Source organism: Natrix helvetica, assembly GCF_964273705.1.
Source record: "Natrix helvetica genome assembly, chromosome: 3".
Taxonomy (NCBI): Eukaryota; Metazoa; Chordata; class Lepidosauria; order Squamata; family Natricidae; genus Natrix; species Natrix helvetica.
This window is the reverse complement of record NC_138549.1, coordinates 143,734,808-143,751,118: the sequence shown is the minus strand read 5'-3', so window position 1 is coordinate 143,751,118 and position 16,311 is coordinate 143,734,808. Positions and strand designations below refer to the sequence as shown.

The 16,311-nt window shown below is 38.7% G+C and overlaps 1 protein-coding gene and 1 pseudogene across 4 annotated transcripts in view; both read right to left on the bottom strand.

Moving 5' to 3' along the window:
• RALY (RALY heterogeneous nuclear ribonucleoprotein) overlaps positions 1–16,311 on the bottom strand; it is a 256,203-nt gene that overhangs the window by 86,110 nt on the left and 153,782 nt on the right. The gene's annotated exons all lie outside the window — the stretch shown is intronic.
• On the bottom strand, positions 4,352–6,354 carry LOC309390100 (histone PARylation factor 1-like; annotated as a pseudogene). Its single transcript has 3 exons — positions 6,293–6,354; positions 4,820–5,261; positions 4,352–4,639 (listed from the first exon to the last, which is right to left on the bottom strand). The product of its transcript is annotated as a histone PARylation factor 1-like (transcript).

Below are 16,311 nucleotides of genomic sequence, written 5' to 3'. Positions count from 1 at the left end.
TACACTCAAACCCGCCTCATTGCTTTTCTCAGCAATGTATTGATGAGATTTTAGTTAATGAACAAATGTGCCAGGAGTGCTAATTACTTGCTAAGTGAGAGTGATTTAAAACAACACTGAATCCTTATCAAGTGACCTACTTTGGCAACAGCTGTGAAAATGGCTTAACAGCTTCCTGAATGAAACTTGGTCAGATCTGAAGATAGGGATCTCATTTAGAGGAGCTGGGAATTCACTGTGACTTGATTCACATATACCAGGGATATCAAACTAGCGGCCATGGGCCGGATGCATCACATGCAGGCCAGGCTCACCCCAACACCGTGAATGGGAAAAACATTACAAAATGTCATGTGACGGCAATGTGACATCACAAGTTTGACACCTGTGACATATACTAATCATAGTTAAGAAAATATATGGCTTAATGTGATGTATGTTGCAGATGATGCCTACAAAGCTTTTCCTTCTGATATGGCTATGCTGTTGAAATGTGAAGCAAGGCCTATTTTAACCTTTCTAGCACTCAGGACGTTCAAAATGCTCCTCAGAAATGGACATGATACGTAAGTTGTTGTTAATTGCTAAGTCATGTCCGACCCATCGCCTTCCTGTCCTCTACCATCCCCCAGAGTCCATTTAAGCTCACACCGACTGCTTCAGTGACTCCATCCATCCACCTCATTCTCTGCCATCCCCTTCTTCATTTGCCCTCAATCATTCCCAGCATTAGAATCTTCTTCAGTGACGTAAGGACCCATTGCCATTTCCAAGTACTAACTTACAACAGTGTGATAAACGCTTATTTTTATTACTATTATTTTTTTTAATTTTTTATTATATTTTATTTTATTATTTTATTATATTTTATTTTATTATTTTATTATATTTTATTTTTTATTTTATTTATTTTATTTTATTTTATTATTTTATTTTTTATTTTATTTTATTTTATTTTATTTTTTTATTTTATTTTATTTTTATTCTATTTTATTTTTTATTTTTTTATTTTATTTTATTTTATTTATTTTATTTAATTATTTATTTATTTAAATTTCTCAACAAGGAAACAAGTATGAACAACATGAAAAAATGGCACAAATAAATGAATATAAATAAGCAAAACATAGCATAAACACATAGTTTAAGGTTATCCAGTCCTAAAAATTCAAGCCTGGTGGTATAAGGAATTTTATTACGAGCAGAGGAGTTGAGTACTCTTCTTGTAAAATACCTCTGGACCCTCTCTAATGTGTTAATGTCCGAAATGCAGTGTGAGTTCCAGGCAGGTGAGCAGCAATCAGGTATAGGTCTGGCAAAGATTGTATATGTCCTAGTTAGCAGCAGAGAGAAAACTACGTAAAATAAGGTTGACAACTCTGAATGCCTTTTTGGCAATATTGTTACAGTGAGTTCTGGGGCTTAGGTCTTTAGAAATGAGTACTCCAAGGTCTTTGACAGAGTGTGGCTCATCTTTTAGATCGTTTCCACCCAGCTTGTATTTGATGTTCTGATTTTTATTGCCAATGTATAGGACTGAGCATTTCTTAGCAGAGATTTGGAGTTACCAATCGTTTGACCATTCAGATACATAATCTAGGTTGTTTTGTAGAGTAGTAGAATTGCCTGTGATGTTAAATAGTTTTACATCGTCAGCAAAGAGGATGCAGCTGCTTATAATATGGTTACATCAGTGGTGGGTTTCTGCCAGTCTGCACCAGTTCGGGCGAGCCGGTTGGTCAATGAACCCGGAAGTATGTTCCTGCCCCGCCCCTGTCACTCACTCGCTCACCCCCCGCCTGTCCAGAAGCCGCTCCATTGCTAAACCAAGCCGCATGTCTATCCATCGAAAACAGCGCCGAGTGGGGTGGGGAATCCTCCCTTTCCTTCTCTCAGCGATCTTTTGCGAAGGGAAACAGCTCTGAGAGGGGGAAAAGCCACCCATCGAAAACAGCGCTGAGTGGGGTGGGGAATCCTCCCTTTCCTCCTCTCAGCGATCTTTTGCGATGAGAGGCTTCTCAAAATGGGACGCCCCATCTCTTTGCGCCCCTCAATCCATCTCTCTCTCTCCCTCTGCCCTCCCCCAATGGCTCAGCGTGAAAAACTGGGGGAAACTGTGCAGAGGAAAAGGAGGAGGAAGGAAAGGGGGGAGAGAAACGGGGGGAGGAAGAGAGAGAGAGAAAGGGTGACACACAAAGGGGGGAAGTTGGGAGACACTCCCTCTAAATTATGATGCCCTCTGCTTTTTTGGGGAAAGGCAGCGATCTCAGGAGGGGAAAGGAGAGGAGGGTCCTTGGTGAAGCTCTACCCCCTATTCTCCCTATCCCAGTTAAGCCAGCTCGGTTTGGGACCCAGCCTTTCTAACTTCTAACATCCCACTCTCACTCAATCACATGGCCAGCAAGCCACTCCCACCCAGTTACATGGCTGGCCCACCCAGTCACATGGCCAGCAAGCCACTCCTACCTGGTCACATGGCCTTCAAGCCACTCCCACAAAGCAGGCCACACCCACAGAGTAGGTTCCAAAATTTTTTGAAACCCACCACTGGGTTACATGTTGATTTTTCTGAAACCCAAATGGCTACCAATGTCTCCAACTCAAGCAGGGGATGCATGTAGACAAAATGTGTAGGCTGCAACAACTGGATAAGTGTGTGTGTGTATGTCTCTATGTATAATATTTCACAACAGAAAAATTCAGCAAACCAAAAATGAAAGTTAATCTTTATTTTTTTTTTAAAAAAACCTTCCAAATCACTGGCAAAAGAAATCCATCTGTATATGACTATTCAGAAAGATGGAGCTTTCTAACAGGACTTTGAATCATGAGATTGACAAGAACTACTGTCCATCCTAGCGCACACACTTAGTGATTATTTGGTGATGCATTTGGGGCTGTTTTCTGTTTCCCTTTCTTGTTGATGGTGTGTAGTGTGCATTTTGATCCAGCAGGAGGGAATAGCAATCTTATTTAATAGTTTAGAGAAGATATTCAAAGGCATATTAAGTGGCTTTGGAATTGCACTTTCTGATTTTATGTACACATTGAACCGAGGAATAAAGTGGTTTATTGATTTTTACTTATGATATTTATGAAGCTAACCATAAACCAGAGCATGATGTTTTTCTAACTGTCATGCCTCTTCAAAAATAATCCATGGTTAGAACAAACCTTGTTGTGAGGGTTTGAAAACCTTTGGTTCCTTGGGATGAAGAATTTAAGGCAGAATCTAGTTTCCTCTTTTGCAAATGCTTAATACATTAATTCTAATCCCTATTTTGTTTTTTGCTGAAGGAAATATGCAAATCTATTTGTATAAAATAGTTCTGATAGTTCCATCAGCTGCCATTCACACGAGAGGATTTTATCTGGGATCATCTAGGTGGCGGCAGCATGGAAGAGGTTATTTTATTAGGAGAAGATGGAATGCAAATGCAATCCTTATACAAGATACCTGGTACATACGTAGTTATGCTGACTATATTTTCTTGCAAAAAATAAAGGACATACCTGAAAAAGGCAAATCTGAAATGGATTTATAACAATTAAAAGTTTTAATTGCTTATATGTATAAGTAGCCATGGTGGCATAGTGGTTAGAATATAGCATTGCAGGCTAAATCTGTCCACTGCCAGGAGTTTGATTTTGACTGGCTCAAGGTTAACTCAGCCTTCCATCCTTCCGAGGTCAGTAAAATGAAGACCCAGATTGTTGGAGGCAATATGTAACTCTTAGAGAGTGCTGTAAACTATTATTGAGTATATAAGTCTAAGTACTATTGCTATTGCTATAACTTTGCTTTACACAGGGAATTTTTATTTATTATTTCTTCTCACATGAAATTACTGTGGGAGTAATGTGGGAGGCATACAGCAAAAAAAAAAAGTATAGAAGTAATACACATGTCAAATACAGTGATATCAAAAAAATGCAAACAGCACTGCACAACTTTTAAGGAAGTAGCCCACTATTCCAGGGAGTACATGGAATTTGGATAAAACAGCTGCCCTTTACTGTTCTTCATGAATGATATTTTCTCTCTCCCAGCTCTTAGAACATATCTGTATATATTTCTGAATTGTCAATGACAATACAAACAGTCTTCATAATCCTAAGACATTGTATTAGAAAAATGTAGAAAACAGCTTAGAAACCATTATTTTGTGAAGCTACATTGAAAGTTATACTAGAAGGAAAAAGTTATTAATGATTGATATAGCTTGGATTGTGCAGACAAGATAACTATTGAGGGGGAAAACTTTTTTAGTTATCACACAGTAAACACACTTCAGTTCAAAAACCTATTTACAATTTACAACTAATAATAATAATAGTACTTTAGTGATTGTCATCTATCTTCTCTATCATCTATCATCTCTTTTCTACTATCTGCTAAATGAGGTTCAATTATTTCTACAAACAGATTTCTTTTCAGCAGGCTATCAGCAAGAGACAAAAGACTGATAATCTTGTCAAAACAATATGTCTTGGTCAAAGAGGTCTATGGCCAGTTCATATCCCATATCATAATCGTATTCCTCATTGGCAAACTGAATGAAAATTAACATTTCCTGAATAGGAACAAAGACTTTCAATCTCTGATCATCATTGAGAGCATCTACAATGGTTTTTTTTTTTTGGTTGTACAGTCACTAAGTTGTGTCTGACTCTTTACAATCCCATGGACCACAGCACAGCAGGCCCTCCTATCCTCCAATGTCTTTGGGAGTTTGCCCAAACTCATATTCACCGCATCAATGACACTATCTAACCATATCATCATCTCTCATCCTATTCCCCTTTTGGTTTCAAAAATTCTTTTTGAGATTTGCATTTGTTTCAGGAAGTTCTCTATATTATCCAAGATTATTCTTATCTACGAGGACAACTACCCCCAGCTCCATGAAATGTCTTCGTTGCTACGTTTTTAAATATATATATTTTTTACCTTCAAGCTTTTTTGTTCTATTTGAGTAATTCAATTGTTTCGCTATTTGGTTTTTTATCTGTATCTCTTAATAAGCCACTTTTCTTTTTATTAGTCAGTTGTTTAAGTTTTTAAAGACAAAAATAACTTTACAGCAGCAAATACACTGTCACCAGCTTGATACATTGTACAGCTGTTGTGAGTTTCAGTTTCACCAATTCATACTGGGAGTTGATCTGGTATGTCCCTGAATTATCCCTTATGATATTGTGTGTTGCTGTCTCCAACAATAATTCTCTGGAATTCAGAAGGATCATAAAAATATTTTCCACTGAAGGTTGAAATTTTTGCCATTTGATTTATTGGTCTTTCATTTATTGGTTTGATTTATTGGTTTTTGTATTTTTCACAAGGAATAGCATATGGTCCAGCTACCTGAAGTCCAGTACTTGATTTCAGGACAACAAACAGTTGTCAGGTTCCAATTCTTCACAGATTTTCTGGCAATATTAAAGGTCTTCAGGCATCTTGAACTAATAACAACTTTCTACTTGCTGGCGAACATGGCCAGGAATATCTACTTTGCTGGCTTGCACATTTTTTAGTTCTTTAATTTTTTTTCACATTGCTTTTGTGCATCTGTATGCCGTCTCTGCTTATTGCCTCCCATCATTTTGGTACTGTTGCCTTTTATGGCTGTAATAGTTTCCAAGTTTTCCTTGTGATGTCATTGCACAAGGACATGACATCAAAACAGAGTGATAGTCTGTTCCACTTCCAATTTTGCTTGTCAAGCAAAACCAAGAAAAACTTTAAAAAGGTAAATGCTAACACATATGTGCTAGTCGTTCCTGACTCTAGGGGGCAATGCCTGACTCTATTTCAAAGCCAAAGAGCAGCACTGTCCGAAAATGTCTCTGTGGTCATGTGGCCGGCATGACTAAATGCCGAAGGCACACAGAACGCTGTTACCTTCCCACCAAAGGTGGCTCCTATTTTTCTACTTGCATTTTTACATGCTTTTGAATTGCTAGGTTGGCAGAAGCTGGGACAAGTAATGGGAGCTCACTTCGTTACACGACGCTAGGGATTCAAACTGCCGAACCGCCGACCTTACTGATTGACAAGCTCATTGTCTTAGCCACTGAGCCACCATGTCCCTTTAGAAAAACTTTACAAAAGCACATTTTTAACAAAAATATCTAAAATCAAACAGTGAATTTATTTTAAAAAGAGAGATATTTGGTCTAGTGGTTAAGACTCTAGGCTACAAAGCAGAAGACCAGGAGTTCAAGTCCCACTGTAGCCATGAAAGCCAGCTGGGTGACTTTGGCCCAGTCACTCTCTTTCAACCCAACTCACCTCACACCATTGCTATTGCGAGAAACTTTTTTGGAGGAAGGTGTATTAGATATGTTTGCCATCTTGAGCTATTTCTATAAAAATAAAGGTGGGTTAAATTATAATTCCGTTTCCATATTTTTCACATGAATGTGAAAGACTGTGCTTTAAGTGGTACCATTTACTTTATATGGTAAACATTAAATGGCCATAATAAAGGACAAAAGTGAGTTTGTGAAAAATAAATTTAAAGGACGGATTTTTGAAATAAAGGGCTGCCCTTTATAAGAAATGCATGTCACTGTATTCCTAGTACATGTTGGTTTACGTGTATGCAACTGCGATGGCAGAACATTAATTTTTCTGCAGTGTTGATGAATGCATCTGAGGTGTAGAGATCAATCCCATGTATCAAGAATATTGTAAGAGAATATAAATGGTATATTTTAAATAGCAGCCATATTTCATCAACTTTTAAGTCGCTTAAAGCCTTTAATTTTTCTTAAAAACTCTTGACAGCCATTTTGGAAATCTACATATATAATGGATTAACTCTTTTTGGTTCATAGGCAAGTCATAAACATTGCACCCGGTTTCCCCTCAGGTGAAAGATTGGCTTAATACAAAATCCACTTCTCAGTCAGAATTCAGGCTGGAAGCACTGAAACACACTCCAGGAAAGTGGAAACTGAGAGACATAAAGTTCCTGGTGATAACCCTGAACCACAAAGATCCTAATGATGCACAGCTGTAATGAATAAGATTCCAACCAAGAGCAAGAGACAAACCCATCACTCAGTTAACAGCAGGTGGTATTTGCATATTAAAGGATTAGTAACCGTTTAGAAGCTGCTCTTTTGTTGAGGGAACAACAGCAAACATGAATAACAGCAATTACACTATGACAATTGGCAGCATCTCATCAGGAACTGTATGGCAGAGAGAAGAGATTAAATTTATCTAGCAATGAGTCACAAAACACTGCTGAGAAGAAATGACATTTTCTTGGAGAGGGCTTACACATACTGCTGGCTAAAGAAAGTCTGTTGGCTTCTGCAGCCATTCATTGAAGTTTCAGTCTGTTCCATAGTTCAGTATAATTTCTTTAAAGATTGCTCATGTTTGCATATCAAACAATGTCATGTTTTGGTATATTCATAAGGAACGGTATGATATAATCTTCTGACATATCAGCCTTCCAACATTTGGTGTTTTCAGAGATGACTTCAAGGTTTTTTCCCCTATCCACTTTTTTGTGTTGGTCAGGTACAATGGGTGCTGCAGTCCAACATATGTGAATTCGACATATGTGGATTTGATAGCATGGTACCATTCAATTCATTGCTGTTGAAATCCGAACTGGAAATGTCATTCTATTGCATAACCTTCAAGGCATTGACTGCACTTCAGCAATAAAATATAGTTTTGACAAGTGCCTGTTTGAGTGGGAATCTGATATATGCAATCACTTGGAGGGAGGGAGGGAGGAAGGAAGAGGAAGGGAGGGGGAGAGGGAGAGGGAGAGAGAGAGCGGGACCCTGATATAATAATTACATTCAGTTTAGTGATAATGCATATGGGATGTAATGCCCACAATTTCCATTGCATTTATGCCACTTTGAGCAATATTTTAAACTATATTATTACGTAGATAATAAAGTTTGCATCATTTGCAGACAATCGGGAACAGTGTTGTGTACCTCCTCTCCTATTTGGCCCAAAGTGTGTGTGTGTGTGTGTGTGTGTGTGTGTGAGAGAGAGAGAGAGAGAGAGAGAGAGAGAGAGAGGAGAGAGAGAGAGAGAGAGAGAGAGAGAGAGAGGAGAGAGGAGAGAGAGAGAGAGAGAGAGAGACAGAGAGACAGAGAGACAGAGAGACAGAGAGACAGAGAGACAGAGATTGTTCTTCTGTAGTCAGTGCAGTGGATCTGCTTCTCCAAAAGCCATGCTTTTGGGTCACCTCTGGTTCCTCATTTCTTACTTTGCATAATATTCTCTTAAAAGGTCTCTATCACAATAATCAATAAATTGACAGTCTCTTGAAGGGAAAAAATTGCTCTGACAAAACACTTGGATCTTATAAACATACCTTGGCACATTTTCTTTATAGCAACTGGTGGTGACTTATCCAGGTTGGTCATCTTTGAATTCCAGCAGGTGGAATTTGCCAATTGCTGCCAATGTAGCATTGCTCAGGATGGCTCTACTGAGAGCATGGCATTCTCTGGGATCATGGGATTTATCCTAAACTATTTCTTCCCTATTCCAGGATGGAGCAAAGCAGCTGTGTGGATGAGCCCCTTTTATTTTTAAAACTGTTTTTCTTCTTCAAGAAGGATAAATCTTTGTTAGTGTGCAGCAGATGTTGCTAAAGAATGCATGTACATATACTTTTATATGTAAAGTTGAGACAATTCCTGAAAATTTTAATTTCCTGTACTTCATTAAATTATCTATGCAGCAATATCCAGCCATAAAACAGGATACACTAAAATGTCCCCTGATGTTGCTTTGGCACATATCTGAAATACAAAGCTTTCTATTTTTATGCTTTCAAAGCAACCATGAGATGCATTAAGTTGAAGTAATCAAGATATAAAAAAAATTCTTGAAATATTAAAACAAGATTTAAAAAATTAAAAGTGAAAAGGGCAATGGAAAGACAGATACAGAAAAATACAGATCGTGAAGTTTGCCATCCTGTCCACAAATAGGTCATCCAGCATTTGAAGATATGGACAGAATTGTAGGGTACGAACAGAACAGAGTCTGATCCATAATTTATCTCAGAAACTACAGTCTCTGTGTTGTCCAAAGACAGATAGCTATGTTTTAATGAGGTTAAAGTTCACCTCACTAAATTCAATCCTACCATAACTGGCTTCTTGGCATCAAATGATTTTCATTTATAATACTTGACATCCGTGCAATGGAAAGTAGTACAAAATGTGGGAAAAAGATGAGATCTCTACCTAAATTATCATTCCTGAAAGTAAAAATAAGTCTATGCATACCAGAAGAAAAGTCTACATAGTGATAGAAGTTCTTCGATTTTCGATCTTTCGATGATAAATTGTATTCATTCTTTTCATCTCCATATGACCAGGATTGACAATTTTTTTTCATGAACATAGGCTGTACTTTATTTTTATTTTTTTAAGTTGGAAAGATCACATATAACTGCAATTTTGTGTTCCTTTTTCTAGATTGATTGAAATGGGACTGGAAAACCATGTAAAATCAATTTTAGGAGTCATGCATTAGTTTTCTTTTTTCCCACATTGGAAAAGAAAGCTATTTGTCCCTTTATTTGTGGGATGTCTTTGTTAATCTTTGCCACATATTAATCTGTGTCAATACATGATGCATTGAATGCTCAATCATCAGGTTAGTGGCCTGAAGTGATTTCTTAGAATTGCTTCAATTATTAAGAGTTGTTAAGCTGTGGTGGAGCATTGGTTAGAATGCAGTATTACAGGCTAACTCTGCCCACAGCCTGGAGTTTGATCTTGATGACTCAGCCTTTCGTCCTTCTGAGGTCAGTAAAATGAGGACTCAGATTGTTGGGGCAAACATTGAAAATTGCTCAGAGAATGTTTGTAAAGCAATATGGAGTAATATATAAGTTTAGGTGCTTTTGCTATTGCTCTTATGAAATTATGTAAGGGCAGACTTGATTAGACAATATAGCAATAGCACTTAGATGTATACACTGCTTTACAGTGCTTTACAGCCAGTGGTGGGTTTCAAATTTTTTAGAACCTCTTCTGTAGATGTGGCCTGCTTTGTGGGAGTGGCTTACTGGCCATGTGACCGGGTGGGAGTGCTTTGCCAGCCATGTGACTGGTTGGGCGCGGCCAACTTGTAAAATGTGGTGAAACTCACTTAACAATGCTCTTGCTTAGCAACCAAAATGTTGGCTCAGGAACTCTGGCATTGAAGTGTGCAAGTCTTAAAGCTGTCAAGTTACAAGAACCTTGCACCCCTAACCCTTTAGAAAAAAAAACCACATGGGTGTTCAAACCTGACAGCTTTAAGACTTGTGGACTTCAACTCCCAGAATTCTTCCTCTCGCTCTTCATCTTGATGATGTGCAGACGGGCGGGGGGGAGGGAGCTGGAACCGGTTCTAAACGACACTGTAGATTTGTGAAACCTCTTCTATAGAAGAGGTTAGAACTGGTAGGAACCCACCCCTGTTCACAGCCCTCTCTAAGCAGTTTACAGTGTCAGCATATTACCCCAACAATCTGGCTCCTCATTTTACCTACCTTGGAAGGATGGAAGGCTGAGTGAACCTTGAGCCTGGTGAGAGTTGAACTGCCAAATTGCAGTCAGCTGGCAGTCAGGAGAAGTAACTTGCAGTACTGCACTCTAACCTCTGTGCCACCGTGACTCATATATTGAATATGAGGCCAATGTGTACTGTTTTTCATCACCAGCGCAACATAATCTGCTTCAATGAGATAATTGGTACTCTGCGGTGACATTCTCTGCTTCAGTGCTCTGATTAAAAGTACTTGAAGACTTACTGATACAAAGAAAAGATGCTTCAGTCAAACTTTGAAGGAAGTAGAGAGCTTCTCTGAAGGTCTGTAAAGCCCTATAAAATCATACATCAATTTTAATTGTATGAATCTTGGTTGTGTAGCAATAACTTGGTTTATTTCAAGTGTGCTTTTATATTCTGTATGTAGAAGCTAGATATAGTCTAGCACAATATTATGGTAATTATGGTAGTCAAGAATCAAGATCATGTGAAGTGCTAGTACCATTTCATAATGACCTGGTAAGACCACACTTGGAATATTGTATCCATCTTTGGTCACTACAATATAAAAAAATGTTGAGACTCTAGAAAGAGGGCAGAGAAGAGCAACAGAGATTATTAGGGAACTGGAGACTAAAACATATGAACAGTTCAGGAATTGGGTATGTCTAATTTAATGAAAAGAAGTACCAAGGGTGTCCTGATACCACTGTTCCAATATCTTAGGAGCTACTACAAAGAGGAGGGGAAGTCAACACATTCTCCAAAGCACCTGTAGGCAAGTCAAGAAGCAATGGATGGAAACTAATCAAGGAGAGAACCAACTAGAACTAAGGAGAAATCCCCTGACAATCAGTGGAAAGACTTGCCACAGAAGTTGTGGCAGAAGTTCCAACACTGGAGGTTTTTAAGAAGAAATTGGACAACCAATTGTCCAATTGTATAGGGTTTCTTGCTTGAGCAGGGGACTAGACTTTAAGGTCCCATCCAAGTCTGCTATTCTGCTTTTTCTGTCATTATTAGATGGCTTCAATTGAAGATCCTATGTACTAGATAGCACAAGACAATCAATAACTATATGAATAGTTACCCGTATGAGCAGTGAAGAAGTTTAGTTTAGTTTAGTTTAGTTTATTAAATTTATAAACCGCCCCCTCTCCCCGAAGGGACTCGGGGCGGTGTACAGACAATAAATATACAATAAAAACAACAAAGCAAAACACCAAACCTAGCCAAACCAACTTAGACACACAGTCCGTACAATAACCAAACTAACAATAGTTAAAATAGTTCCAATTAAAACCAATTAAAACCCCAAAATTTAAAAATTTAAAATGCCATCCAGGAGGGTCAGGGTTAGATTATACTGTACTTCTAATTTACAATTACAATTGTGCCAGGCCAGCTAAATTGAACAAGTGGGTCTTGAGTTTCTTACAGAAGGAGCAGAGATCAACAGTAGTTCTAATATCGGGGGGGAAGTCGTTCCAGAGGGTTGGGCCCATCACAGAGAAGGCCCTACTCCTGGGCACCGCCCGCCCGCATTGCTTAGCGGATGGTACCCGGAGGAGTCCCTCTCTGTGAGAGCGGATTGGCCGCAGGGATGTGTGGGGTAGGAGGCGATCCCGCAGATAACTAGGTCCTGAGCCATGGAGCGCTTTAAAGATGATGATCAACACCTTGAAACGCACCCGAAAAGTCACAGGCAGCCAGTGCAGCTCACGCAGGAGCGGTGTTACATGGGAGTACCTAGTACTCCCCATTATTGTCCGCGCGGCTGCATTCTGGGCCAGCTGTAGCCTTCGGGTGCATCTCAAGGGGAGCCCCATGTAGAGAGCATTGCAGTAATTGAGGCGGGAAGTCACCAGGGCATGAGTGACTGTGCGAAGGGCGTCCCGCTCTAGTAGGGGGCGCAATTGGCTCACAAGACGAACCTGGTGGAACGCCCCCCTAGCCACGGCTGTCACATGATCATCCAGCGACAGCCGGGAATCTAGGAGGACACCCAAATTGCGCGCCCTGTCCACCGGGGGCAATTGTCAACCCCCAATGGCCAGAGATGGCACATACTGGCTAAAGCGGGGATTATTATTTCTATATTTTCTGCTCTCATTTTGTTTTTTAAAAGCAGCATGCTGGAAGATTTTTTTTAGTAGAGATTTAAGGTAAAGCACAGAGTCTCTCTTATGCCCATTTTATAAGAAGTCTGTTCTTGATTTTGATTGTTTTTAATCCAATGAAGAAACAAGCAATGCTTGGCAGATGATGTGTTTTTCCCCCTCAAATCTTTCCTGGTGGGAAATGACTGTTGCTTCATAAGAAACAATTTAAAATCCAGGCTTTTGATGTTGTTATGATTAGACAATAATAATGTATCAGTCCAAAATGAAAAGGTAGAAATAAAAACTGGAACTTATAAGAGTACGTACACACACACACACACGCACGCACGCACACACACACACACACACACATGCACACTCACTACTGAACATCTAAACATTTTAAAATGTTATCCTCCCATTATATATAAATAAAACTGATCATTGTTTTATCCGTGCCTGGCATAATCATTCTATGCGGGGAGACCAAGGATAGGCTGGAGACCATGTACCTGGTGTTTCCAAATCCTTTAATATAGCAATTGAAAATAAAACACCAAATGAAATTATCATCATTTTTAAGGTTGTATGGAGATTTGGGGGACACAGCACTTGAATGAAACCCAGACTTAAGTAGGGTTAATCGCACTAACATATTTTGTACATTGGTGTTCTCTGAATGTGTTGACAATGATATTAAGATCCATTTCCTATGAGAGACAGACTGGGATTGGGTGTGGCATGAATAATGCTTGCTTGTAAAAATGCTTGTCCTAGAAAGATCCTGAGGATTTCTGATATTCAGGATGAGAATAATCAGGGTTATGTCTATTATTTTTATCAATTGTTTCTGGCACTACTGTCCTAGAGTGATTTCCTTTCCCCAAAAAGATCAGCATCCTAATATTCTTAATAGTATCTTAATATTTTAAATTGTGTTTCTTGGCAATGTACATTATTATATCATGATGAAGTTGTGGTTGAGAAGCATCCATATTAATTCTGTAAAAATATGAAATGCATGTGGTACCCTAACCCCCTGTGGCAAAATTTTCAATTCACTCATGTGTTAACATATTTCAAAAAGACAGCAATAGTATAAACTATTACTAGGCATGGACAAATGTCCACAGAATATACTTTGTAATATTCTCTAGGAAACTCAAATGGACAAGGCTCCTACTGAACATTAATACACTGAGGGATCTTTTTGCTCCTAGGAAGACTTGAATGCTATATTTTCAATTGATTCAAAATTGTTCCATACTTTACTTTCTTTGCCAGAAGATAAAGGAGATGCCTGATGAAATTGTATATAAGCTTCTTATAGGATTGCGTTTAGGGAATCTAATCAAAGAAAAAAAAAGCACCAATAAAAGTGCAGTGTGAAGTAGGTTTCTGCAAGTTCCACATATGCTCATTTATCTTTGCCACAGGATATTTTCTTGTTTGAGAATATAGGTCTTCAAGGAATTCAATCACTTCCCTGTAATTACAAACTGTGAGTTGTAGCGAAACTACTCTCCCAAAGACTTCCTTGTGGGGCAAAATGGTCACAGATTTATGTTGCCCTGTCCTTGTCAAAAATCCTTCAACTAGGGAAGAAGTTTTGAGGAATTTCTGATGTAGTTGATTGGGTCAGTTATTTCACTCAGCACATTTCTACACTTATTGTTTCTTGATATATCTTGTTATGAAATGTGTTCATATCATCTTTGGAAAGTGAATACACTGGACCTGTGGTGCCTATAATACACTGAAAGGTCTATCAACTTTAGATACTGTCTGATAATATTGGTTGCAGCACTGACTCAGAGGGAGGTTGAAGGCAGAGAAAATATTTCAAGTTTAACAATTTTAACAGAAATTTTGAAGTTGGGTCACAACTTCTTCTATCCTATCTGTTTCCTTCCCCCACAAAAATGCTTAACAGACATATCCTTGGTAGGCAAATTAAATATGAAAGTTATTCTATTGTACCGATATCTGTGGTTTCAGTCATACTTTATACTACAATACATTATTGTCCTGATCTCAGAAGAATATATGTAGAGCTATTGTCTCAAGCATCTTCTTCATAATCTCAAGTGATACCCATTTGAACTTATATTGTTCAGCCATAGGTTCAGCTGTGGAATATTATCTGAATGTATCATCAAGAGCTAACTCAGGTCCCTCCCAGTTTTTCTCAAAAAGGCCACAAAGAACAACACAGACCAATTATCAGATTGATAAGATGACCAACTGGTATTGTTTTAGCCTCTTACACTTGACTCCAGTTTGCCTTCTGGAAAACCTGGAACAAATGTTTAACTTGGTTTTATTAGCCATACAGTGTAGGCAGCTGAACAGTGCAATTAAATACTGATGGCTCTCCAGCACTTTTTTCCATGAATGAAGGTTTGATACACATTATGTTTCTTGTGTTTGGAGAAAGAATGTTCGTCTAACTGAGCAGTAAATCCTTCAATAAATTGCCCAGTTTTAAACAAATATGCAGCCACTCATATGTTTGTTTCCAAGTCAGGAAATACTTATGTGTTCCTGGTCTCCACTCTTTCAAAGCTTTAAGCAGTGAGTGCATTCCTACCATGTTCACATTCCCAGTTGAGCAATGTGTGGTGTAAATACATTAAAAGTATTGATAGTTGTTTGTTCCTACCTCATGCCACAGTACTCTACCCATAATGGAGTAAGAGTTACAGTTCATGGAGTCAATTTAGTCTCGGGATGACTATTGAACTTTTTGATTGGAAACCTTTTCAAGGTGATGGAGAAATTGACATCTCCAAATGCAAGCTGGCCATGCCAGCTCCAGACTAACCCAGACCAGCATTGTAGTGAAGAGGTGCAGAAATGGGGGTGGCAGTTTGTAGGCAAGAAAGAGAAACACTCAAGCATCTCCCTTCCTTCCACTCTCTAGTGCTTCCTGGTGTGACAATTAGCTAATGACAACAATAACAACTGGATAAGATAACAAAAATACAAAGACCTGCAAATAGAAATAGAACCACTGTGGCAAAAACAAACAAAGTAGTAGCAATAGTAATAGGTGCCTTGGGCACAATCCTCAACAACTGGGGCACCACTTGAATATCATCAGCATTGACAAATTCACCATCAGTCAATTGCAAAAGGCAGCTTTACTCAGAACAGCTTACATTCTGGGACAATATCTGCATCACCATTAGACATCCAGATCTGCCTATCCCAGGTCCTTGGAAAAGACTTGATAGATAGACAAAAATGTCACACCCAGTCTGAACATCTGGCTGCCTGTGCAACAAATTATAATATCAATAAAAACCAACACAGTAGGAGACTTAAAAACATTAGACTATTCCATAGAGTTGCCATCTGCCATTCTCCCCCATGGCCACAAATGGATTACTTGGCAAGATTGGCCTAAATCACAATTTCTCAGTCATGGATATAAACTTTGGGAGGATAAATGAGCCCCTATTCTGAACAGGTCTATAAAGTCATTTAGTTCATCAGACTCCTAAGATGGGACACAGTAATTCCAAGAGAGGACAACATTGCTTGGGGCTCAGGTTCCTGAGGCTATGGCAGTTCACTCTCCCAACATAGTTTTCTCTGACATTTATATTAAAAATTTCCAAATGGTGAATAGGTGTACATGCACAGTGGTACAATAGCAAACAAATAGCT